Source organism: Heterocephalus glaber, unplaced genomic scaffold, assembly GCF_053883595.1.
Source record: "Heterocephalus glaber isolate CG9 unplaced genomic scaffold, H.glaber_assembly_v1.0 deba00001831, whole genome shotgun sequence".
In the NCBI taxonomy this organism is placed as follows: Eukaryota; Metazoa; Chordata; class Mammalia; order Rodentia; family Bathyergidae; genus Heterocephalus; species Heterocephalus glaber.
In genome coordinates, this window is record NW_028258491.1 from 1,362,261 (window position 1) to 1,388,303 (window position 26,043).

General features: G+C 35.1%; 1 long non-coding RNA gene and 1 pseudogene across 2 annotated transcripts in view; one reads left to right on the forward strand and one right to left on the reverse strand.

Annotated features, from left to right (window-relative positions):
- Positions 1-26,043, forward strand: part of LOC147820631 (uncharacterized) — a 55,040-nt gene that overhangs the window by 2,670 nt on the left and 26,327 nt on the right. Inside the window, exon 2 of the long non-coding RNA XR_015448377.1 lies at positions 17,508-17,562. This is a non-coding gene — a long non-coding RNA (uncharacterized LOC147820631). The remainder of the gene's footprint in view (positions 1-17,507; positions 17,563-26,043) is intronic.
- On the reverse strand, positions 20,134-24,996 carry LOC147820632 (olfactory receptor 8K3-like; annotated as a pseudogene). The gene is made up of 2 exons (XR_015448374.1): positions 24,944-24,996; positions 20,134-21,095 (listed from the first exon to the last, which is right to left on the reverse strand). The product of XR_015448374.1 is annotated as an olfactory receptor 8K3-like (transcript).

Genomic DNA, 26,043 nt, shown 5'->3' on the forward strand with positions numbered 1-26,043 from the left:
TAGTGATGAAATATTAAACTAAGAAGTTCTTGTAGAAGTCACAGTGTGGACAAAATTCCACACAATGGAAGTGTCTGCATAGACACAGGAAACAAAGCTAGGCCCTTCATGCAGCTGTTAAACATCTTGTTTTCTAGACTCATGATAAGAACATAGTGGATTTTCTTTTTTATAAATATCATGAAAGATTTTAGAATATAAGAATAGTAGCCCATGTCTCAGATTTTAGAAGTGAAATTTGGCTCAATTAGTGTCATTTATTCAGCTGTTTTTCCATACAGTTAGTGCTGTGTGTGTGGAAAAAACCTTGCATTCAAATCCTAGTTCTTCAGCCTCCCAGCTCTATGGCCTTGGAGGAGTCATTCAACTTTAATGAGCATTTTGTTTTTCTATTTAAAAAATACCTTTAACCATCAGCCTAGGGGAGTCATTTTTAGGATCAGAAATCGTGATTATAAAGCATCTATTACAATGCCTAGCAAATGGTAAGCTTTGAATAAATGATGAGTTACTTTTGTATTACATATTTCTATTAAAATCATAGGATCTTAGTGTAATATGATTGTATTCTGTTTCCTTACATGATGTTTTTTTATCGTCTTTTTTCATGGATGGGGTGATCCCAGGCTGAAGGGTTCTTTTTATCACTTTGATTTCATAAAACATTATTATGAACCCCTCTTTACATTACTAGACAGAAGCAAAATCACTAGAGAATATGAAATTATAATTCAGCACCTCATCCTTTCCCATACTTCTCTAAATTATTTTAGAATTTATAAAACATTTAAAAAAGATATTTCACTGCCAAAAGTTTTTTCAAACTACCTGTATTTTCATTGTTGTTGGGAGTGCAGACTAGTGCAACCACTGTGGAAATCAATATGGAGATACTTCAACAACTAGGCTTAGAAGCCCCATTTGACCCAGCTATTCCCCTGCTGGATATCTTCCACAAAGAATTAAAAAAATCATACCACAGCGGTATATGTGCACCCATGTTTATAGCAGCACAATTTGTAATAGCTAAAGCTTGGAAACAGCCCAAGTGCCCATCAGCTGGAAACTGGATAAAGAAGATGTGGGTTTTTTTTTTTAATAAAATGGAGTACCACTCAGCCATAAAGAATGAGAAACTAGAGACATTTATAGCTAAGTGCATGCACATTGAGGCCATACTCTTTAAGTGAAATAAATAGGACACACCTGTAAATACCGAATAGTTTCTCTGGTGTGAAAAACTGAAAGTGTAAATAAGGAGCAAAATATACAATTGATATTGTGAAATAGGAAGAAAAGGTCTAAAGGAGTAGGGGAAATGGGAGGGGTAGGGAAAAGGAAAGAAAGGAAAAGATAAAATATGAGAAAAGGAAAAAAAGGGAAACAAAGTCTTTGTAAATAGGGAAAGGTGGAGGGGTTGAACAGAGGGCAGGGAAATAGGGAAAAACTAAGAACCAAGATACAGCATGCAAAGATAAAGATCCCAATGATGAATGTAACTGTATTGCATACCTAAAATGTACCAATAAATTTAATGGAAAAAAAGCTATCTGTGGCATAAAACAAAACAATTTCTTAGAAATATGCTGTATATTATTTTTAATTCAAAAGTTTACATGTTTAAACAATAAAGTATTTTCAGCTACAAAAATATTAAAATTTTGAGAGATTTTCAGAAAAATCCTATAGCCTATGAATACCTGAAGATGTGGAAAGACATGAAAATTAGAAATTGAACCCCTGCTGTTTCAATGTCTGCTTCATTGATGCAGTTTGAGAGACATGGTGCACAGTGTGAATGTCATGATTGCCATTAGATCCTTGCTGCTATATTTACTTATTTTTTTCAACTTGTTTGTGTATGTATTTATTTATTGGGAGAGAGTTTCGCTACGTATTCCAGGCTGAACTTGCATTCATTGTGCAGGCCAGACTGACCTCAAACTTGTGGGATCTTCATGTCTCAGCCTCCCAAGTGCTGGGATTACAGCTATGTGTGCCTCCATGCCCGGCTTTAAATCATTGCCTTTAAAACAAATATTGTAGTTTTATGGGGCATGAATTTTACAGGAATAAATGTATTTAAATAGTATTACATATAATTTTACATGTTCATTTTCTGTGTTTTATTGAACTCTTAATCCTGTATTTCTCTGATGTTTACATACATTCTTGATAATTCATTTTGCCTATTACACATAATATGGTAACTATTTTTTAAAATTATATTTTAATATCTCTGTTTCCATGATATCTTAAAAATATTTTCCATTTGAAAATTATCCAGTTTAACAAATATATCATTAACTGTGGTGATTATACCAATTTTATGAATTTGAGTAAACAGTGATATTATTACTTTGTAGTTTCCAAAATGAAAATATACTTGTTTTTAATAATCAGTATTATACAAGCTTTCAATTAACTTTGTATACATCCACATGAAACTTGTGTATTTATTTTTACTTCAAAAATCTAATTTTTGAAATAATTGAAGTTCTTTGAGCACCCTTCCTCTCTGGTGAATATTGATCCTGATCCAAATGTGATTTCTCCTTCTCTTGAGGGGAGAGGAGGCAATGTGTCCTTCACATGAAATTTTCATGTAAACTCACACACTCATCAAAAGCTACAATAATAATTTGTACATACATAAAAACCTCTTTTGATATATGACTGGATGCCTTATTATGGAAATTCCTTTTGACTATTCTTCCGTTTTGTTCCACCCATGTTTTTTCATTGGATTGGAAATTATTCTTTGATATAAGCTTTTTAGATATTTAAAAATTATTTTCCAAACTCCACCAATGCTGTGAAATATTTTCATTTCTCTCTCTTACTATGTACTTTGAAGTTACTAATTTTTAGATTTTGTGAATTTTATGAGTATATGAGTGTATATCATTTTGTATTTACAAATATTATTAAAATAAACTACATTGCTGTAAGAGCATTCTTTCTTTATGAATATGTATGTATACTTTCTGTAGTTCCCTGTGGATTATGAGTTTATTATTAATTCTGCAGATGCATCATTTTATTAATTTTCTTCAGTTAGTTGCTAGTTCTATTACTAGTTAAGATTAATATGGGGCAGATTTAAAAACTTGTAGAGCACAGCATTCCTTATTCTTCCTAACTTTGAGTTGCATTTAAGGTTTAATAATATACACAAGCATAGGCATAAACATAGACATATATATGCACATATTCTTAAGGTAAGTTCTTATATTATCTGAGAAGGACCAATGACAGGTGTCAATAGGCAAGACTTAGTTTGACATTTGATTGAAGGAAAGCAGAGCTCCTCAAAAAGAGAAAAACAATTTTTGTGTAGCAGAATATTGCCATTGAGGATGCTCTACACCTAAACTACTGAGACATTATTTAAATTATGTAATCTTATTTTAGGGAAATATCCTTTGGGTGTACTTCGTGTTCTAAGACTACTTTTGTACTTTGGTTGCTTTATCAAGGAAACTCTTGCAGAAGAACTGAATTCACAAAATAAAATTTAAAAATGATATTTAAAAAAATGAAACAAATGAGGAAAAGTCAGAAAGTGTAAACCTATTCGAGGGACATATCTTTGAGAAAAAATGAGGTATGTGGGCAACTAGGTGAGACCACACCAGAAAAATTTTTCTCTTCTTCCCAGAGTTGGGCAGTGAGGAAGAGGTGGCCTTGCTAAGGGACTCAGAGTAGCAGAGGTCAAAAGAAAACAGAGCAAAAGCCGAGTGCAGACCAGGATCCCAGGACCCCCATGACAATCGGAGAGGGCTCAGCAGTCGGAGGAACCAACACTCTCTGTCATCTTCATTTTATTTATGAAATGTGCTTTTCATTTAAGTAGAATCTTTATTTTATTATTCTTAAGTTCTTTAATGGTACATTTTAGGAATATAATACATTTACACTTATCATTGGGTGCTTGTACCTGTACATGATGGATCTTGATTCTTATCTTTCCTCATTATCTGTGTGCCCTTCACCCCCTCCATATTTCCCTATTTACATAGACATCATTTCCATTTTTTTTCTTTTCTCATAATTTTTCCTTTCCCTTCTTTCCTTTCCCCTTCCCCTCCCTTCACCCCTAACTCTTTGGACCTTTTTAACTATTTCAAATTATCAATTACTCATTTTAATCATTTTCACCCTCATTTACAATTTCAGTTTCTCACACTAGAGAAACTCTTCAGTATTCACACATGTGTGTCCTATTTATTTCACTTAGGAGCATGACCTAGATATGCATCCACTTAGCTATAAATGACTCTACTTTCTTGTTCTTTATGGGTGAGTAGTACTCCATTTTATTAAAAAACCCACATCTTCTTTATCCAGTTTCCAGCTGATGGACACTTGGGCTGCTTCCAAGGTTTAGTTATTACAAACTCTGCTGGTATAAACATGGGTGGACATATATCGCTGTGTTATGATTCTTTTAATTCTTTTGGGAAGATACCCTGATGTGAAGGACCTCTAGCCCTAGCTCTTTGAGGTATCTCCATACTGACTTCCACAGTGGTTGCACCAGTCTGCACTCCCACCAACAATGGAGAAGGGTTCCTTTCTCCCCACACCCCCAACAGCATTTGATATTGGTTGATTTCTTGATAGCAGCCATTCTTTCTGGGGTGAGGTGGAATATCAATGTTGTTTTCATCTGCATTTCTCGAATGACCAGTGATGTTGAAAATTTTTTCATATATTTATTTGCTGCTTTTACTTCTTTGCCTGAGAAATGTATGTTCATTTCAGATGCCCATTTTTGAATTGAGTCTGAATTTGGGGGTCTGGTTTTTTTCAGTTATTTATATATTCTAGATAGTAGTCCTTTGTCTGAGGTACAGCTGCTACAATTTTTTTTCCAGATTCTATGTTGTCTCAGCTCTGTTGGTGGTTTCTTTAGCAATGCAGAAGTTTTTAATAAGATGAGATCTCAGTTGTTGATTCTTTGTGCTAGTTCCCATGCTACTTATGTTTTGTTCATACAGTCCTTTCCTATCCCAATGTCTTCAAGAGTTCTACGTAACTTTTCTTCCAGAAGGTTTAGTTTTTCTATTTTAATATTTAGAACTTTAATCCACTTTGATCTCAGTTTAATGCATGAAGATAGGTATAGGTCTAGTTTTAATCTTTGACAGATTGAAATCCAATTTTTCCAAGGAATAAAAATAGGAAAGCACGAAGTTAAACTGTCATTATTTGCTGATGATATAATACTCTATATAGAAGTCCCAAAAAACTCCACCAAAGACTTCTAGACTTAATTGACAGATTCAATAGAGTAGCTGTATACAAGGTCAACACTCAAAAAACAATAGCCTTCTTGTACACAAATAACAGACTCTCTGAGAGCAAAATTAGGGGAAAAATTTCTTTTACAATAACATCCAAAAAATATGAAATATCTAGGAATCAAACAAAGGAAGCAAAAGACCTCTACACTGAAAACTACACTCTGAAAAAAGAGATCGAAGAGGATACAAGAAAATGGAAAAACATCCCTTGCTCATGGGTAGGAAGAACCAATATAGTGAAAATGGCCATGCTTCCAAAACTACTATATAGATTCAATGCAATGCCAATTGAAATTCCAACAGTATACTTCACAGAACTAGAAAAAACAATCCAGAAATTCATTTGGAATCAGAAGAGACTTAAAATAGCAAAAGCAATTCTAAGCAACAGAGACATGGAAAGGGGCATCACATTCCCCTACTTGAAAGTATACTACAAAGCTACTGTGATAAAAAACAGCATGGTACTGGCAAAAGAATAGACCTGAGGATCAGTGGAATAGATTAGAAGATGCAGAAGCCACTCCAGACATACTCAGCCACCTCATCTTTGACAAAGGAGCCCACCACCATCATTGAGGAAAGATAGTCTATTTAATAAGTAGAATCTTGAAAAATGTTAAGATATAATCTCAATTGATGCCTGTGAGGGCAAGGTAAAATTGGAAGAGATTCATCCCTAAGACTATCTGGGTGATGACACTAGGAATTTGCACATATTACCTATGGTATGCAAACCACATGCAGTGATTGGCTTGTTATGCAGATCTCAGAACTGATGAGTTTGCTTTGAATTTGAATCAGGTAGTGGTGAGTCCATGGAAAGTGATTTGCATTTACAGGAGCATTGGTTTTCCTTCAGATTCTGTGAGGCTTGGCCAATCCAGTCAGACATATGTGATATTGTATGTAATTGCAACTATGGGAGAGTTATGGTATGGAATTGAAATGTCTCCTAAAAATAAAAGTTTAGTTGAGAACTGATGGGATTTCTGGAAAATGATCAGATTATAAAGTCTGCACCATCATCAAATAGATTACTAATACTTAATATTTACATTAGTAACAGTTTGATGACATTGTAGGCAGGTGATGAACAAAGGCAATGGGCCTATCTGAAGGTAGTAGTCATGGGGGTGACCTGGAGTACTATCTCTGGTCCCAGGATCTTTCCTCTCTGGCTTCCTAACCCTCTGATTCCTGGCTGCCATTCTGAGAAGTTTTCTTCTTCTTCTTTGCCTTTTCAGCTATTCCTGATTTGCTGCAGGCCTAAAGCAATAGAATCAGTGGACCATGGACTCAAACTTCTGAATCATGAGCCAAAATAACCCTTTAGTCTTTCAAGATGTTTATGTCAGATGCTTGCTCAATTTTTGAAAATTTAAAAACTAAAGGGATTTTACCCAACTTAATAGTTCTGATAAGTAATAGCATATTAGTATATTTTACTTAAATTAGAAAGATGCTTATTCTGAATATTATATAGGAGTACCACTGACTTTATATTTATATATATTTATTTATATTAATCTATCATATTTTCCCTAAAATTGTACTTACAACATTGAAAGTGTTTGTATAGCTCTAGTCCTATCCAGTTAAATCAGTTTCCTGACATAAGTGATATTTACTTTGAATAGTTATTTGTTAATTTATGTTTTCATAAGCAAAACATTCCATAAGTTTGCATAAATGTATGTAAATTTTTCTTATGTGCTATTCAATGCCTTATTTTTTCATTTGGTTTTTCTTTTGCTCTCCTCTATGTGAATTTATTTAGCTATAAGTCATTGTCTCATTTGGTTGAGTGTATAAACTTAGTAGAAGTTTGTAAATTGTGTGGCAAAACGTCCATTAGTATTAAACTCCCAGCTGAAGAATGGAGTTGTTCACTTCCTCACCACCACTTTCAAGTTGTCACCTTTTAAATCTGTGCCACGTTTATGAGTTGTAACAGCATTTAATATGACTCCATTTCCAATTTTCAGATTTTTATAAAATGAAGTACAGACATTAATCATGCAAGATTTCTTTATTTATCATTTTTATTTATATGTATATCCTATCCAGTGTCCTATGAATTAATAGTGTACTATATATTAATTCAACAAACAAATAATTTTTAATTCTATGGTTTGTTCTTTTACTATGTTTGCGATTGATTCTATGATGCAATGTTAAATTTGTATATGCATAAAATTCACCATTATTTATAACTGTAAGCAGTTTAAGGAACTCTTCAATGCTTAGTGATATACATACACTCAAACATGTATATAAGCTCATATATCCTGGGTCAGTCCTAATATGCATTCTTTGACTCCATACAGATCATGCATCTGATCTGAATTTTTACATTCAAAGGAAGTAATGCTGTGATATCACAAGGACTTGCCCAACAGAAAAATCAAATGATTTTTGTGGTTTTGTGTAGGAATGTATTGGAATATATATTCCCTGTATATACTGTACTTGTCTGTTGCAGTGTTATTTAAACGTATTAGTCACACTTTAGAAAACTATAATTGGTTATAGTCTATGTATTTAGAGTATTACTATAATTAATGAATAAAGGGAATCCTTGAGGGTGTAAATGAATTCACAAAATTGTAATTTAAATGTAATAATTAAAGAAGAATGGGGAAGAGGAAATACAGTTAGGGTCACTTTGATGAAGAGGTAGAGGAGGAGTGAAAATGAGATGTGTTAGGACCAGAACTCAGGACCAGCAGAGCAGAGCTCTTTTCTGTCATTTCCTTCCCTGACCGGGGCAGTGAGGAAGGGGGAAATCGCTTTTCGCCTCTCCCTGACAGCATCTAAAGAAAAGAGAGACAAAAGCTAAGTAGGGGGCAGGCCGGTGGGAAATCCTCTACTAGGAGATGTAGACTCCTTTATTGGAAGAGTCAAACTGCTGAAAAGTTCTATTTAATTAATTGAACTGTGGTGATGTTGTTGTTGTCGCTATTGTCAAGATTACGTATAGTCCTGATAAATGCCATTGCTTACTGGTATCAAATTACAGAATGGGTTTTTTGCCTGTGCTATGGATGTATATATTATAAAAACAGAATAACTTCACCCATATCAGTCAGCACAGGGATGACTCCCAGAAATCTGAAGATGACAAACAGTCTTGCAATTGCTATATGATGCAAAGAATGAAGGAAATTGCTTCAAATTGGAACTAAGCATCCATATCTCTAGAGAAAATATTCTGGGATTATGGGAGTATTGCAAACTTCCAATGCCTGACACAGTGTTTGATCAAGCCTGTCAGCTAAAACTACAAGATTATTTATAAATATAACTATGAGAAACTACACAACACAATTTAGATAGACTAAGGGAATATAATATACAGCATGTTAAAGTTTGTGTAGGTACAGGCCTATGTGTATACCTTTTGCATTCCAGTGATATCAGCATCTATGTGTGGAAATATATATACATAATGGTATGAACATTGTAAAAGCAAATCAATGATAGTTTATTTCTGCTTTCAGTACAACACAGGAGAGGATTGTTCATGTCCTTTATCTTAAATATTCACTAAGAGACATATTAATAAACACTTTCATCAAACTCTTTATACTGACATACAGACCATCAATTTTAATTTTTGGTGATATTTTAGGGTGAAAAACATACTTTATTCATAAATGACTTTTTCTCAACACTTTTTGCCGTGCTTCTTTGACATCTTTGTTCCTCAAACTGTAGATGATGGGGTTCACCATGGGAATCACAATGGTGTAAAATACAGACACCACCACATTGTGCTCCAAGGCATAGCTGGAACTCGGTCTCATATACATGAAAAGAACAGTTCCATGGAAAATGAACACTACAGTTAGGTGAGAGCCACATGTAGAAAAGATCTTTCATTTCCCTTCTGCAAAGTGCATCCTGAGAATAGCTGACAGAATGAAACCATAGGACACCAGAACAATGAGTACAGTAAATATCTCAATAGAGCCAGCAAAGTAAAAGAGTAAAAGCTGGTTCCTGTGAGTGTTGGAGCAAGATATCGCAAGCAGAGCAGGGATATCACAGAAGATGTGCTGGATGACATTAGGTCCACAGAAGGACAGGCTGAAAGTTGCCTCCATGTGCACAGTGACATGCAGAATCCCCTCGAGGAAGGATGCAGTGATGAGTGACAGGTAGACCCTGGGTGTCATGCTCATGGAGTACAACAGCAGATTGTAGATGGCTATGTAGCAGTCATAAGCCATTGCAGCCAAGCAAAAGCATTCTGTGGTCTGAACATTACAGCAAAAAATATCTGTGCTGCACACCCAAGGAATGAAATCTTCCTTTGACATGAAATCCATCAATATATTTGGGGTAATAACAGAAGAATAGCAGCCGTCAACAGAAGACAAGACACTCAGAAAATAGTACATCGGGTTGTGCAGCCAGGGATCTCCAATGACCAGCACAATCAGCCCTAAATTTGCAATGAGTATAAGAAGGTAAATTGCTAGAAATAGGAAGAAGCAAATGATCTGCAGCTCAGCATTCTCTCAATAAATCCCTTCAACACACATTTGGTCACTTCAGTGAAATTCTCCATGCTGACATGTCCCAGGACAAAGCTTAAGATAATCATAAATGGAAGATCATGTCACAGGCAGAGAATGACCCTCACAGTAACCATAAACAACAGGAACCAGGCCTACATACTTATCTCCATAAACATACATGTATGACTGTGGATATAGATAGCATATAATTCCTCAGCATCAGCTCTAAATAGGACTGGGAAGAATGCTCATATCACTTACTATATAATCAAGTGCAAAAATATATGTGCATACATACTTAATACAGCAGTGATATGTGTCTTAAATATCAGGTCAACTAGTTAATATTTCCCTGAATTGCATCATCTCCTTTCATATGAAAGCACAGTAGAACACAAATGGACCATCTAAAAAGCTCCTTATTTCATAATACTGCAAGACACATTATATCAAGGATGGAACATTGAAATAGAATCACAATCCTATGTCTGTCAGCAGTTGTATGTCATTTTAATCTATCAACTCTAGACTGTGAACATTAATATTTATTTTACAGAAGTCCACTTATTTTTGATGGAATATTTTGCTAAAATTGAATCTTTCAAATCTATAATTATAAAATAAGCTCTATTTCTTGGCTTTACAAAGTATCCAAAGAGAATGAAATGCAAGGAAAGATACTTTCAATTATGATTTTTTCTTCAGATAATAGTTTATTTACTTGATTATTCTTTAGACAACAAACTGTTCTGTAAAATGATTTTGTAAAAAAATATGCATATGATTTACCACAATTCTCCTTCTTACATTACAGAAGGCTTTTATTTCCTTTGAGCAAATAACACGATTTAGGAAAATTATATGAGCAAGTTATTTCTACCAGCTGCCAAAAAATGTTATAATGGTATAAAGAAATTAATATTGGCTCATATTCAAGAGATTTAGACTTTTCAACAGAAATAACTACCACTCTTGAAGACTGAATAATAAAGGATTAATTTAAAATTATTTGTAATTCTACTTCTGTAACTTCAACTTGAATAGAAGATTTAAAATTCCAAATACCTTGATGTTCATGATGCAACTCTAAATTTGCAAATGATAAGAGGAGCAGCTACTTACTGAGAACTTGCTGCAGAAGTGGACTCTTGTGAATATGAATATTATTTCACAATTATGGAAATTTCCTTGGATAATAATTCTAGAATCAAGACTCTGTCCATAGTCTTCCTCATAGAGCATCATAACTTTCCCAATTCTTGCCTGCCTTTTAGTGTAGAATGGCTTTGAGGTACTTACTAGACTGTCCATGGGCCCCAGGGAATTAAAGTAAACAAAAATCTTGATGTGTGCTGGTATTTCTAAATAACTAAAACTTGAGAAATACAAAACAAATAATATTGAGTGAGGAATAGATGATATTACTGATACAAATTTTAAAGAATTATTGAAAGTTTTCCTAATTATATCAAAATATAAGACTCCAGACAGTAGAAATGTCAAATGTTTCCTTTCCCTCTACTGACAGATTTTGTGAGTTGTTCTTATTATGAAATATATTCATTAAAATTTAAAAAATACACTCTATAAAGAGAGCTCTTATTTACTTATACAGCTATATATTAAGTATTTTCTTTCTTGCCAAGAAATGTTTGTTTACATTCATGGACAAAATTCTGGATAACTTAGACCCTCATGAATACATGTTGTTCACACATAGAACAGGCAAGTGATGTTTAATACTTGGTTTTCAGTAGCAAAATGTTTTCTAAAACTGACATTGATATTCCTGAAATGTTAGGTTCTAGCTCCACAGATATATTTCAAATTATGTAAAAATTTCTCTTACTCAAGGAACAGCAAACACTGGTTTGGGTGCACAGTGAAGGTGTCTAAATGAGCTTGTTTTTATCCAGGTGTTTCACTGTTTATGAACCCCACAGATGCCCCTAGGGAATATGCCTCAATTATCTCTGAAATAGAAACATAATGATTTACTCCACAATGAAAAAATTAAATGTCCTGGAATAAGGCCTAATCTGCTGCTACGGACTGATTAGCACTCTTCAGACCCTGTTTGAAATGTTTTGTTTAATTTTAATTTTTAATTTTTAATTTTTTACTAGTAATATTTATATTTGAAGTATAATGTTACAGTGTTTAAAATACTTTAGATCTGCATTTATCTAATGATCAATGATATTGAATATGTTTCTATACAGATATTCTTCATTTAATGACCTACCTGTGCAATGACTGTTTGGACTCACAAGCCGAGGTGTGCTCTTCTGACTTGTGAACCTGAGCTCAGACTATGACTCATTTTTTTCTTTTTGTACAGTTCTGTACATCTTGTTTGTAAAGCCTCAATGTCTTTATTGTAGAATACACCGTATTTATACAGTACTTGATTTTTCCTGATGGTACTGTACAGAACAATGCTGTAGTTTTATGTCCTGTTATACATTACAGTACTGCATGTAAGAGCTATGCAAATAAAAGCAAAGTTGGAGTTTCCTTTGACCATTTCTGTGTTCCTCATATTGGCATGTACATACTATGTGCAACTCCTCACTTAGGTTCATTTCAGTTCATTTAAGCTCATTTTTAGGAACTGAGTTCATTCCTTAAGTGAGGGCTGTCTCTAATCCTGTTGCCCACTTTTTCACTGAAGAAAAATAAATTCAAGTTCTTTGTCTCTGTATAAACTAGGTATGTTTTGCTATTGAGTTCCAATGGTTTCATACATATTTGCATTATTAATCCTATACCAGATCTCTGGTGTGCAAATATTTCCTTCTGTTTTGTAGTTTGCCTATTCTGTCTACTGAATTTTTCTCTTTGGTGTGCAGGCGCTGTTTATTGTGATGTGTTCCCACTCCTAATTTGGTTTTAGTCACTTGGCTTTGATGCCACATCCAAGAAATCATCCCCATGCCCAAATTCTGGAATCTTTTCCCTTAACGTTTCTTCTAGGGCTTTCCACACAGGGCTTGTGTTTTCATCTTGAACTCATTTATAGTTGATCTTTCTATGTGGTATCAGTGGAGGATTTCCTTTCATTCTTTTCCTTGTTCACCCTCAGTTTCCAGGAGCATCGTTTGCTGAACTGACTCTCTGCTCCTCAAGTGTGCTGAAGATCAATTGACCACATATGTGTGAAATTGCTCGGTGGTTCTCAGTTGGGTTCCATTACTCAAAATATCGTCCTTATGCAAGTAGCACAACTTTTTCCACTTTTATTTATTTAAATAAAATTTATTTAATTAGAACCACTAAATTATACCTGATGATGGGCTGCTATATGAGTTTTCTACATATGTGTTCATTGTATAATATGTAAAGTAGGTTAAACAATTTAACTCCTCAAACAATAATAATTTTGTTTTGGTGAAACATCCACAATTATTTCTCTCTTTTTAAATATTCAGCTCATTGTCCCTTTCTGTCTTCTCCTTTCTGTATAATGGTACAGCAGAATCCATATTCTTATCTAACTCTACTGTAGTATATACACTGACCAACCTTTCCTCATCCCTAGCTCTGTGCTGTTCCTGGTTGCTGGTAATCTCCATTCTTCTCTCACTTTTATGAGATCAATTGTTTATGTCACACATGACTGATAAACTGTGGTAAATGTCATCAGTGGCTTCGTTTGTTTCAAATGAAACAATCATCTCCAGTTCCATCCATGTTGTCACAAAAGATAGAATTCATTCATTTTTCTGGGTAAGTGGTATTCCATTGTGTATATATACTGCATTTTCTTTATGCAGTCACTAGTTAGTGGACACTTAGGTGTCATCATCCAGTTCATATCTATTGTGAAGAGAGGTGTGATGAATATGGTGGTGTAGATGTTTCTTTCCCTCTCCTCTATATAGATTTAATTTCTTTTGTATAATATATATTCACTAGAGGTAATACTGGAAAATATAGTAGACATACTTTTTAATTTTTGAGGGACCTCTGTATGGTATTTCATAAAGGTAATAGTAATTTACATTCCCATAAGCAGTATCCCTTTTCAGCACACCTTTTCCACCACTAGAATATCTTAACTTTTCAATAATAGTCTCCCTTACTTTGGTGAGTTGATAACTTGTTGTGGTTTTGATTTGCTTTTCCCCAATTAGTTATGTTGAGAATTTTTCATGTATGTGCTCTATATTTGCACATAACATCTATATTTTCATGTAGCAGGTAGTTGAGAAGTATCAAATTGTATCCAGTGTTAATTTTTAAATGATATTCTGGTTTTTCCGACCTTTCGGGTTTTTTTGTTGTTGTTGTTTTTGTTTTTTGGGGGGGGGTGGTACCAGGGATTGAACTCAGAACCTTGTGCTTGCTAGGCAGGCACAGTGTCATTGAACTAAATTCCCAGCAGATGGCTTTTGGGTTTAAGGATTTCCTTACATATTCTGGACATTGCTATCTGGTCAGTTACATTGATTGCAAATATTTCTCCCATTTTGTACATTAAAAATCAATTGCATGAACTGGCATCTGGATTCTCTATTGTTTCCCATTGCACTATGTACTTGTGTTTGTGCCAAAGTATGCTAATTTTATCACTGTGGCTTTGAAGATTGTTTTGAAATAACATGGTTTAATGCCCAATTTTTTTTGAAAGTTTTCTTCACACCTATTCCATCTTATTCTTTTTCTCCTCCAACTGTATGTTCTCAAATAATGTCTTCAAGCTCATTAATTCTGTCTTTTGTTTGGTCTGTCCTGCTAGTGACTCAATATATCACAATTTTAATTTCACTTAGTACTTGTTTAAACTCAAGGATCTCTGTTTCTGTGAAGTTTCTGTTAGTGTACTGAATTATTTCTTTGTGTTTTTTGAAGTTATGCAGTAACTTACAACAGTTCTTTTAAAAATTCTCCTTCTGGCATTTTTTTCCTGTACTGATAACTATTGGTCAATGTAGGGAAATTGTGGCTATTACACAAGGTCATACTTTGAATATTTTTGGCATGTGATATCACAAGGTTATTAAATGACTGGCCTTTCATTATATTCTTTGTGATCTAGCATTGTGCTTATTTTTCCTGAAAATCTATGCAATCTGTTCCCTTGTTTTCATCCTGTAGCCATTTTCATCACCATACCACTAGATGGAAACTGGCGTCCTTGTTTCTAAGATGTTTTGTCACTGTTTCCTAACTAGAGGGCCATGGGAGCACAGTTTGGTTCCAAATATGTTATCGGTGGGTTGTTCAGTAAGAAAGGCCCTAGAAACTTCACCTCTTGATTGAGTTGGCTCCACTGTCTCCTCCACTGTCCTTGGGCTAATATCTAGCATTGTGTTTGGTTCTGGGTCAAATACCCCTTGGCCCCAGGCTCCAGTGTTACACCTGTGGTTACCAAGAACACAAAGCAGTGTCACATCCTTAGTCTATAGCCTGTCAAGTCCTGTACAGGCCCACACTGCTATAGTGTGCTCTGAGATCTCCTCATGGCCACATATGACGTTGGTGAGGACCCCACAGCTGTGTGTCTCTGCTGGGACCAGGGAGGCTCCAGATTCCACTCCCAGGAATGCCTGGGTATAAGATCTGTTCAGATCCCCAACAGCCTTGCACTGAGGTTCAAGACAAAGTCTCACACTATGTAGCCTCTCCTACCCTAATCAAAAGGAGTTCTACACCATGCTGTGTGCCCCAAGTTTTGAGTAGTGTTGGAAAGGCAGTTCTTGTCACCATGTTGGGAGGATGGCACTGTCTCAGTGGCCCACCCAGATGTTCATGATAGAGGCCAAAGCATAAGACTCTGTCCCCGAGAACCAGTCCTCAGTATGGTGTCAGGGAAGCTCTGTAACCTCTGTAACCTCTGTCTATAAACACTGGTCTGAGCATGGCTGTGCTCCTTGTGGAGAGGAAAAGAGTGGTGGTATCAGTCCCATGGCCCTGAAGGCTGGTGCTAAACTGGAACACCAGGGATGCTCACTCAAGGCAGTCTTGGGTGAGGGTGTTGCCACCCTACTGCATGCCTGACAATGATGCCTGCAAGATGAGAGTCTGTCCCACCACATGGAGGTCTCCACCTGATGTTAGGGTTGCTGGAAGCTTTGTCTCTGGGCCCTGTTGTTGGCACAGGGCCTCTTATTTTCTTCTGCATGCTGGATTGTACTGAAGTGGGCCTGTTGTTGAGCTTTAAGACAGGCCTATGCTGGATTTCACATTCACACCCTGCCCCACAGTGGGTAGAGTCTCACTTCCTGCCTTGCTGCCTGAGGCTGGGGGAGATACACAGAGGCAGTCTCTGTATAGTGACTCAGACTGCAGGCATAGACCTTCAGATAGGGATGGGGCATTTCCCATCAGCAGGATTGAGGGTGGCCTGGGAACTGGGTTTCAAGTTTAAGGCCTGAACTCCATTCCTTCCTCCTCTCACAAGTCAGAAGCATCCTTTTCCTGCACTGTCAGTTTAGAGTTGTGGGAAGGGTAATGCACCACCCTTTCCTTTCCACCTTCTTCAAAGTTTTTATTCCTGACCAAGGTCTGTGGTGTGTCCCTCGACTCCCTTAGCTCTTCTGAAGGTAGTTTTCTGCTTGAATTAATTTCAAATAGTGTGGGTCTGGGAACGCTGTTCCTTAAAAATATTCCTCACCTGCCAGTTTATTTTGCTTGCCCAGCTTTTAAAATATGATTAAATCCTCTAAGGAAATTCAATTAATCCTTAATATTCTGAATTTTGCTCATTATTCTATCTATTTTACTTTTAGGTCTATTAATTGCTACTCTTGCATAATTATCTATTTTCTCTATTTGGTTTATTTCTTTTTTATGTTTATTATTCTTTTCATTGTGCAGACTTAAAAATTTATTGGATGAATATATGACAATTTGTGATTTTCATTTGAGCTTAAGGATCTTTCTCATGTTTAAGCATAAATATGGACATGGAGACATCTGTACACACACACACACACACACGCACACATGAACATTTGTGGAGGTGTGGGATGTAGATAGATGATGAGTATCAGTAACAACAATTGACTTTTGTCCATTGGAGGAAGGAATCATGTGAACAACATTGGAGCCAACTTCTAAAAAAACCAGAGATATTGTGGTTGGCATATAAGATACGAGGTGGTGCTCTGCATAGTCTTATGATCTATAATTTAAAGTTTTAAGTGTAAATTCAGGGAAACGTCCTTTGCTTGAATTCTACTTTCTAAAAAGTCTTTTCTATTAAAATTAAAGATTAAAGCAACCTCAGAGGGAATAAAATGGCTTTGGCAATATAACAAAGAGAGAAGGACAGCAGAATATTAACAGTCTTACAAAGTTGAACTTTAATATGAGTTTAGTCAAAGCTTTGTCATTAATGCATATTGGAACTTTAAAAACTGTTGATGGCATCTATTGAGATGTCATGTACATAAATGTGGTATTGAATGTGAAATCAAATATAAATTCCTGGCTTAAGCCTAGTGTATCAATGATTTCTCACATTACTTGGACTATCAGCTAATATCTTGTTTGGAAATTTTACTAGTATGATACCTTTATCTGTCTTGAAATTTAGAGAGTTCTCTTCAAAGTTTTTGAAACTATCTTGTCTTAGTCACTTTCTTCTTTATGAGACACAATACCAGAAACCTACAATTTAAAGAAGAAAAAGAGTCTTTGGCTTAGTTTTTTTTTTTTTTTCCAGTCCATCGCTTGCAGGCTCCAAGGAAGAAGGGCAAGGTGAAAAGGCCTGCAAGAAGGTGAGCTACTCATATTGTGGTGGTCAGGAAGCAGGAGAAGGTAGGAGCCAGGAAGTGAGATGTGTGTTTCCTGGTCATACCCCAGGACCTTCCTTTAAACAGACCCCACCTCTTAACCAGAATCAGCAGGAAGCCTCCCTCCCATATTTCAGTCACCTTTTAAAAGCCCAACTCTGAGGGCACAAAGCTCTGGGGGAACATCGAGAGCCAAATCATATGTGTGTTCCCTTTAGTTTTAGGAAGAATTTCTAGAATTTGGTGACATTTCCTTACCTTCAACTTTTAGTAAAAATCAAGGTATCAAGATTGTTTTTGTGATAGGAATGCAGTGTAGAGAGGGTTTTTTTAAATACATATTTGATTTTGAGTTCCTCCTCATACTGATTTTTTACTAGTATGATACTTAATTTCTCTAGAAATGATACAAAACAATGCATTACTACTTAAAATTCTACTGTAACTAAAGATTGCCTTTTACAGGCACTCTGAGGGTATCTGAATTGTTTTTAAATTGACATTGCATACATTACATAACTATTTGAAAAAATATTAAAGTTTATTTACTGAAATTATTTTATCATATATTACACTCATATGATATTCTTGGTTTTTAAAAATGTGTATTCCTAAGAAAAAAGTAAATCTTGGAAATACCATATAAATCCACGTAACAATGTAATAATGAGATAGAAGCTAATTGCAGAATAAACAAAATATCAAATATTCAACACATTTTTTCTATACCTAATTCATTGAGCCACTATCTAAAGTATGACAAACATTTATTTTATTTTATTTTATTTTATTTATTTTTTTACCAACATTTATTTTAGAAGTGTACTCTTGGCTTATTTTTTATTCAGTTTGTTTTCTTTTAAATATAGATATAAGAAACTTTCAACTTTATTATAAAATTAATAGTTGGTAAATTATATTAATTGGAAGAAACAAAATAATTTTAAAGTTGAAAAATTTTAGTAATTCTTTAATAATTCATTTTAACATCTTACCTAAGTTCATCATACCTGTATTTTTTTAGAAATTGAAATATTTCTTGTATATATAAAATTAATACAACTTTAGTATTTGATTTTATCTTAAAAAACTGTAAAACTATTTAGTAATATTTATCTCCATGTTATAATATGCATATTATTTTATGATTCCAGTGAATGATCTTATTCACATTTGTTTGGTACACAGGCAAATTTATTACATGATGGGTTACGAAGGATGTAGATCAATTTCTTCATGTCATATATATTATTTCATGAATATTAATTAATGGAAATTAAAAAGGTATGAAGCATGTGGATAAGACATGAAAGGTATATTTCTCCTAAAACTTTCACAAGAAGCACAGCTTAGTTCAAACCATTGGATCATGCCTGTTTGCGTCCTGAAATGGAATTATCAAATTGCTGAAAGAATGGATCCTAATCGAAGAAAGGACACTGTTGTATGAGCCACATATGAGCAAAGTAGACACAAGGAAGTAGAGCACCAGATCTTCCTACTTCCTCAGGGTAGGCATCTTATGCAAAAGTATATTACAAAAGATTATAACTTTTAAATGAGAGTTATTCCTTTCTTCTGTAAATATAAGGAAGAGTAACCATAAACCCAAACATTGGCAGCAAGGAGTCTGCACCAAGGCAGTACAGAGAAATACTAATAAAAAACAAATCTAAACACAAAGCCCTGTAAGCTTCTATTGAAAGATTCAAAACACAGTTTTCTTTTTTGTTGAAAATGCTTTGTTACATTATATAGGCTGCCCTGTGATTCCTAGTCCTCGGACCTCACCCAACTCAGTTACACAGTAGCAGGAATTACAGGCTTGCTATAACCTCTAACTGTGAGATGCAACTTACTGAGTATATGCATTCATTTGCATATGGACTGAAATAGATTCAGTTATATGCTACACTGAAGCTACTGGTTGATGAATAGCCAAATACATTGAGATAATAAACTGTGTTGCTCTCCTACAATCAAGTAAGGGGAGTGTTGAGAAAAGAGGAGACCAAGATCCCTAGGAGGAACAGACACATTGTAGCTCATTCATAGCACAGATTCACTGAAACCATCATGCTACATGGACCTGCCTCCCTCAAATAGGGTAAATTTTGATTTTAACAAAGCCCACAGAATAGGATAAAGCCTAAAACAGAAAAATTGGGATTAAAAATCAGAAACACAAACATTAAGACAAACATTGTATAAAAAGGTTCAAATAGTTAAGAATACCATAAGGAATATTTTAAAACTTTACTATCCTTTCCTATTCTCAGACTGCATAACTCTATTATCTGATCTTGTTATATATAGGCTTCTATTGTCCCAGGGAATATTCTCAATTATTAGGTTAAAGATTCATCCATCTCCTTTAAGGCAGGCAGTCTTTTAGTATTTATTTAGTCTTGCACTTAAACCATTTAAATGTTTATCTAGTACAAAGGTTAAATTTTAAATACATAGTGAGCTCCTTTGTGCTTGCCATACTTGGGAGGGAAAGAGGGCAGACTTCCATCCAAATCTCATTTTAGCGATTTCAACTGTATGTGTCCTTTAAGAAATGACACCAGACAGCTTTTTCCATGTGTTTTGTATGGCATATTTCACGTCTTTGTGTTCCTCAAGTTGTAGATCAAAGGATTCAACATTGGAATGATTAAGGTATAAAATACGGAAGACAATTTGTCAGTGTTACTAGAGTGACTGGGCTTTGGGTGCATGTACATAAGTATCAGTGTCCCATAGAACATGGTAACCATCATCAGGTGGGAACCACAGGTGGAGAAGGTCTTGAGCCTGCTCTCTGCAGACTTCATCCTGAGAATGGCTATGAGGATGCATAAGTAGGACACCGGGACCATAAAGAGAGAAGAAATCAAATAAAAAGCTGTAAATATCATGATTATAAATTCAACTTCATGAGTATTTGAGGAGAGCAAAGAAATCAAGGGGATACAATCACAGTAGAAATGATTAATGGCATTGTATCCACAGAAAGACAAAGTGAAAATCTTTGCAGAAATGAGCAGAGACAGAAACGTGCAGTACAGATAGGGAATCTCTGCTAGTACACAATATGCCCTGGGTGACATGAAGACAGTGTGGAGGAGAGGGTAACAGATGGCCACATAGCAGTCATAGGACATCGCAGACAGAATAAACATCTCACTAATAATGAACATAAGAAAGAAAGACAGCTGTGTAGTGCAGCCATAATAGGAGATTTTATTTTGATCCACCAGAAAATTCACCAGCACTTTGTGCCCCAGAGCTGTAGAATAGCCAAGATCAGTGAGAGCCAGGTGTCTGAGGTAAAATGGGAGTTTGCAGCCTGGAGTCCACCTGGGTGGGGATGCTCATCCCCTGGTTGCCCAGCAACAAGGTCAGGTAGACGAGGAAGAACAGGAGGAACAGTGCAGCCTGCAGCTCAGGGTAATCTGTGATGCCCAGCAGAATGAACTCATTCACCACTGTGAGGTTGAGTTTTTCCATCTGGCTTTATCAGGAACTCTATTCTAGATAGAAAATAATTCAAATATTATCACTTGGGGAACACTTATTATGCAAAACTTCTGTTTGCAAGACACATTCAAACTTTCCAATTCATATTATTTGAAAGTAAAACTTATTTTACTTTCAATTTTTATTTCACTTGACAATATAAGTAAATTTAAACAAATGTAGAGGTAGGTCTGTCATTTTTAAATAGGACAATTTTACTCCGAAAAGAATATGATTTAATATCTACATATAATTTTGTCTTTAAAATTGGGAGTAATACTTGTGTTCAGTGATTGAAATCTATTTAAGCTGCTGATGTCTATAAATATTCAGCTTAGAACAAAATGTAGCCTAAAATATCAGTAGTTCCATGGTTGAGAAATCATGATTGATGTAAGAACGGAGGAATAAGATAGCAATGTTTTTCTATTTGTCACTAGCAAAATTATAATTATGTAGTCATATTTGTTAATTACATTTAACAATGGAACATTATAGATTCAAATTAAATGATATGTTATATTTACAGTTTCTAAAAATGCATAGAACATCATAATTTAAAACATAGTCATCTAAAATACTTATACATATAGTTATATTTGGTACATCCAAAATTCTTAAAATATTTGAAAATCATTTAATACATATATAAATTAAAAAACTAGCACTTACACAAATTTAAAACTTGTAATGAAAAGTTATACTATATATACAGTATTATATGTTGATATGTGCTTTGTATAAACAGTATTTTTACAGGATACTTAGGACAAGGAATTAAACTAAAATTCATCTTTCCTATAAAAACTATTAAGTTCTTTGAAGGGTTGTCTGGAAGCAAGAAGGAATTTTGAATGGTTCAGTGTGCCAAGGATTAGAAAATTGTTACACAGGCCATTTACACATGTATTTCGTACATTTATCTATCTTTTAAATGGTAACAGTAATCTACTAGAGATTTGCTTTACAGTGGACATGTACACTCTTCCGGATTGTGAGTTCGCCTCGGCACTGGGTCTAAAATGATGACCACTTGACAAATAGATCAGTCTGTCAGGAGACAAAATTGATCCCAATCTTTACCTCATCTCACCTCCACCATGACTAAAATTAGGTACTCCATTTAATCTTTTTTCAGATCAGTTATCTTTTGTTATTTGTATCTAATATGAGAACATCTACTGTACTACCTTGACATAAATGTTCTTTAAGTAGCCTTTTCCCTCTGTGGAAATTTTCATTACAATTTAAAATTGCTAATGCGTTTGTAACAAATCAGATCTACTTTATCTTGCTGGAACCTGGAGGGATACGAGGAAATGTGAGTGAATTAAGAGAATGATATGTCATTGGGATTGATTTTATACAATTTATACTCATTGGGTTCCCTTTGCAAAAAAGGATAATGTATTTTAAGTTGAAAATTTGATAATACATTTTGTAAAGCTATTACTTCAAATTAAAATTTTACTGTGATGCATAATACCATAGAGAAAAAATATAAAATACAGAAGTGATGAATGCACGCAGAGTTTGGGATGTGTTTTGGAATCTCCTTGTGATATGCCTCGGTAACTTCTTCCAAATATGGCATAGCACATTATGGAGACAAACAAGTGTTAACCAAATGAAATACATCTGAATGTTTCTGATAGATTTCCCTCCAATTTAGGGTGGCTGCTGTATATGATAGCTATCTTCTTCTTCCTGACACGCCGCTGCTCGCACCAAAAGAGTCCAGTAACCTAATTTTTCCTCTCATCCTAACAGCCAGTGACATCAAAGGCTCCTCCCGTCCCCAGCCACTGCCTCACTCAACCCCACCCGAGCTCCTACAAGGCCCACCCCAGCTCCTATAAGAAGCACTCCCTGTGCTGGCCATATTGCTTTTGTCTCTCCTTTGTTCAGAGACAGCCTGGCAGATCGTCCCTACAATAAAGGCCTCTTGTGGTCTGGTCTTGTCTCAGTTTTTGGCTTTTTTACCAGACAGTTTCTATGAGCCATAGAACAAGATTTAGAGAGTATAGTAAAAGTGAATGGCATTTAAAGGTAAAGTAATTATTTTTGATGTAAAATATAATCACCGATTTTTCCTTAAATAGAAATAGAAATAAATGACACACTGTAATGTAGTGAACAGGGAAATGGGACATTACTAGAACCTCAGCAGTAAGTCCTAGTCTCCTGCGAACCATAGCAGCACAAGGTGAATTAACTTATTGTACAAGAAAGGTAGAAAAAATGAGACTTTGAGAAGAAGCTGAGCTTTGGGCCTGATCAGTGCTGCTCTGGGTGGCAAAGAAGAAAGCCCCCCAGGATCGCTGCTCTTCTGTTCAGTACATCAGCAGAAACAAATGTAGCAAATGACTCAGGACATAGAGTTCAGTACATAAGGAAAAACAAATGTAACAACGGACGGGGACAGAGAAATCCGGGCATCCAGAGAAACAAATGTAACAGATGACTGGGGGGCAGCTGGAAATCCTAGAACAACGAGGAGCTATGTAGATGAAGATCTTGTTCTTCCCAGGATGTCTTCAGCTGGTGTAGTCTTGTCCTAGAGCACCATGGCATGACCGGATCTTTTAGGTCTTAGCTGTGACTGGAGGCCAAAATGGACTTATGTCTTGAAATGCCATAGCTGGGTTTTAGACAGGAGAACTAGGCCTAATCAAATGATTTTCACCAAAAATTATGTAGAATTACTCCTGACACTGTACAGTGGAACTTGTAATATCAGCCATCCTGACTGCAACTACAAGCAAACAAATAACATCATACAACTTTGCAATCCTATGTGTATGTAAATCTGATTACCTGTAATTTTATCTCCCACACAGTGTTACTTACATGAATATGTTGTGGCTCTTTGATTTTCTATTCTGCTCCTTCTGATACCACTCTAACATGAAACATAACAAAGTGTACCAGATTTTCATATTGGAGGCTAACCTGTACTAAATGCAGTACCACTAAGTTTAAATCTTGTTATTGTTTCTTTTGGCTTGTGGATTTGTAATCATGAGATCCTACCAAATCTCATGCACAGAGTAACTGAGAACCAGTGTTCCTGTAAAATGGATAAAAGATACAGATGCTCCACTCACACGCAGGGGAATTAATTGAAAAAAATTGTTTTGCTCAACTTTTTTGAATATTCAAGTTTGTTTTTCTAACTTTACTCTGAGGAAAAAAAAATGTTTAGTTAGATGCAGCTTCAGTTGCAAAATGAGGAGCATTTTCCCATTACCGTAAATCTGGATACCTAAAAGACTCTTGAAGCTAAGAAGTTGATATATAGGTATATCTATCTGTATCTACATATCTATCTATCTCAGTGTGAAGTGAAAAATTTTCTGTATCAAGATGCCAGCAATGAATATCATTTTAAAATTATTCACATAATCATAAATGTTAAAATATTTTTGAGGAACTCACAAAGAGGCTAAGCCCACTAAAAACATACGCATTTGGAAGGCTATCCAAACAGGAGAATGAATTTCTGCTGTTTCCACTTCTGCATTTAAAAACATCTGTGCTCTTTTATCTGTGCTTCACCTCTCACTTTGACTAACAGAGATAAAATTACATGTCTACAAATTTCAAATTTTTTCTAACCACACAATATGTATATGTTTCCAGCATGTTTGTAAACTCTCAATGTCATGGGAGAGGTTAAAGAATTAACATAAGGACAAAAGAAGATCGATTCCCATGGCTGCTCAGGAATTATGGTGCAGTAGAAAGCACAGAAACTGAATCAGAAATGGCTGTTAGCTTTAGATTGCAAACCAGAGCAAGATTTCATTTCTGCAGACATTGGTAAGACACAGCACCATGTGAAACCCTATGTCTTTATTACCTGCAATGAAACCTTCTTCTTGATTCTTCCATGGATTTCTTGTCGCATCTTTCAGGCCAAATTATGGATTTTTTTCACTTTTTATACTCTCTCTTTGGAGATGCCAAGCAATTTGTTGTTTATTCCCAAAGCACTTGAATGCTTAATGAAATGATTGGAGGTTGTCCACTAAGTGTCAGGGACAATTTGTTCTCAATTTTGAGCTTATTTATTCATTGTGGGTTCCAGGAAACACTCTTTTTTGGTTTTACCCCAAATTCTTTGTGTTATATTATGCAAAAAATGAGTTCTGGAGATCTACTCTAAAACACTCTACCCACAGCTAGCAGAACCATATTGTCCATTTGAACCTGCAAAGACTGCTAACCTAGCAATAAACATAATGCAATAAACAAACCATAAGTGCAACACTGGGTAACTAGAATTGCTAAAAGAGGGAAGAGTCTTGAAAATATTATTACAATTCTAAGAACCAGGTACTAAATCACATTTGCAATGAACTCTTTGTGAGAAATATCCAGAAGTGCAAAATACATGGAAATGAGAAACAGATTACAGGGATTGAAGAAAGGGAGGAATGGGGAGGAAGATTCAATTGCACTGTGTAGTAATGGAAACGTTTTGTAACATTCATATGCAATCTTAAATGTAAATTTACTTTTGAGAAAAATTTTTAAAGCCTAGATCTACAAAATAACTGCTAGGAATGATATGAAAATGAGAAGTTGAATCCCTTGTATTTCAGTTTCTACTTCATATGACAGAACTCGATGGCAGTGATGGTGGCTGTACACTGTGAATATAATCATGTGTCCTAAATCTTTTCCTTTAAAATTCTTAATTTTATGGCATGTGTATTTTAAATTATAAAAACTTACGGGCTGGGGATTTAGCTCAGTGGTTCTGCCGCCTGCCTCGAAAGCACAAGGACCCGAGTTTGATCCCTGGGACCAAAAAAAACCAAAAAACAAAAAACTTGCAAATTGTTTTCCAAAATGTCTGTTATTTTATACCCCAACAGTGTTGTAGAAATGTTTTCATTTTCATTCCCTCAATGTGATATGGAAGACATCAAGTTTTACGAGCATGGAAAAGTATTT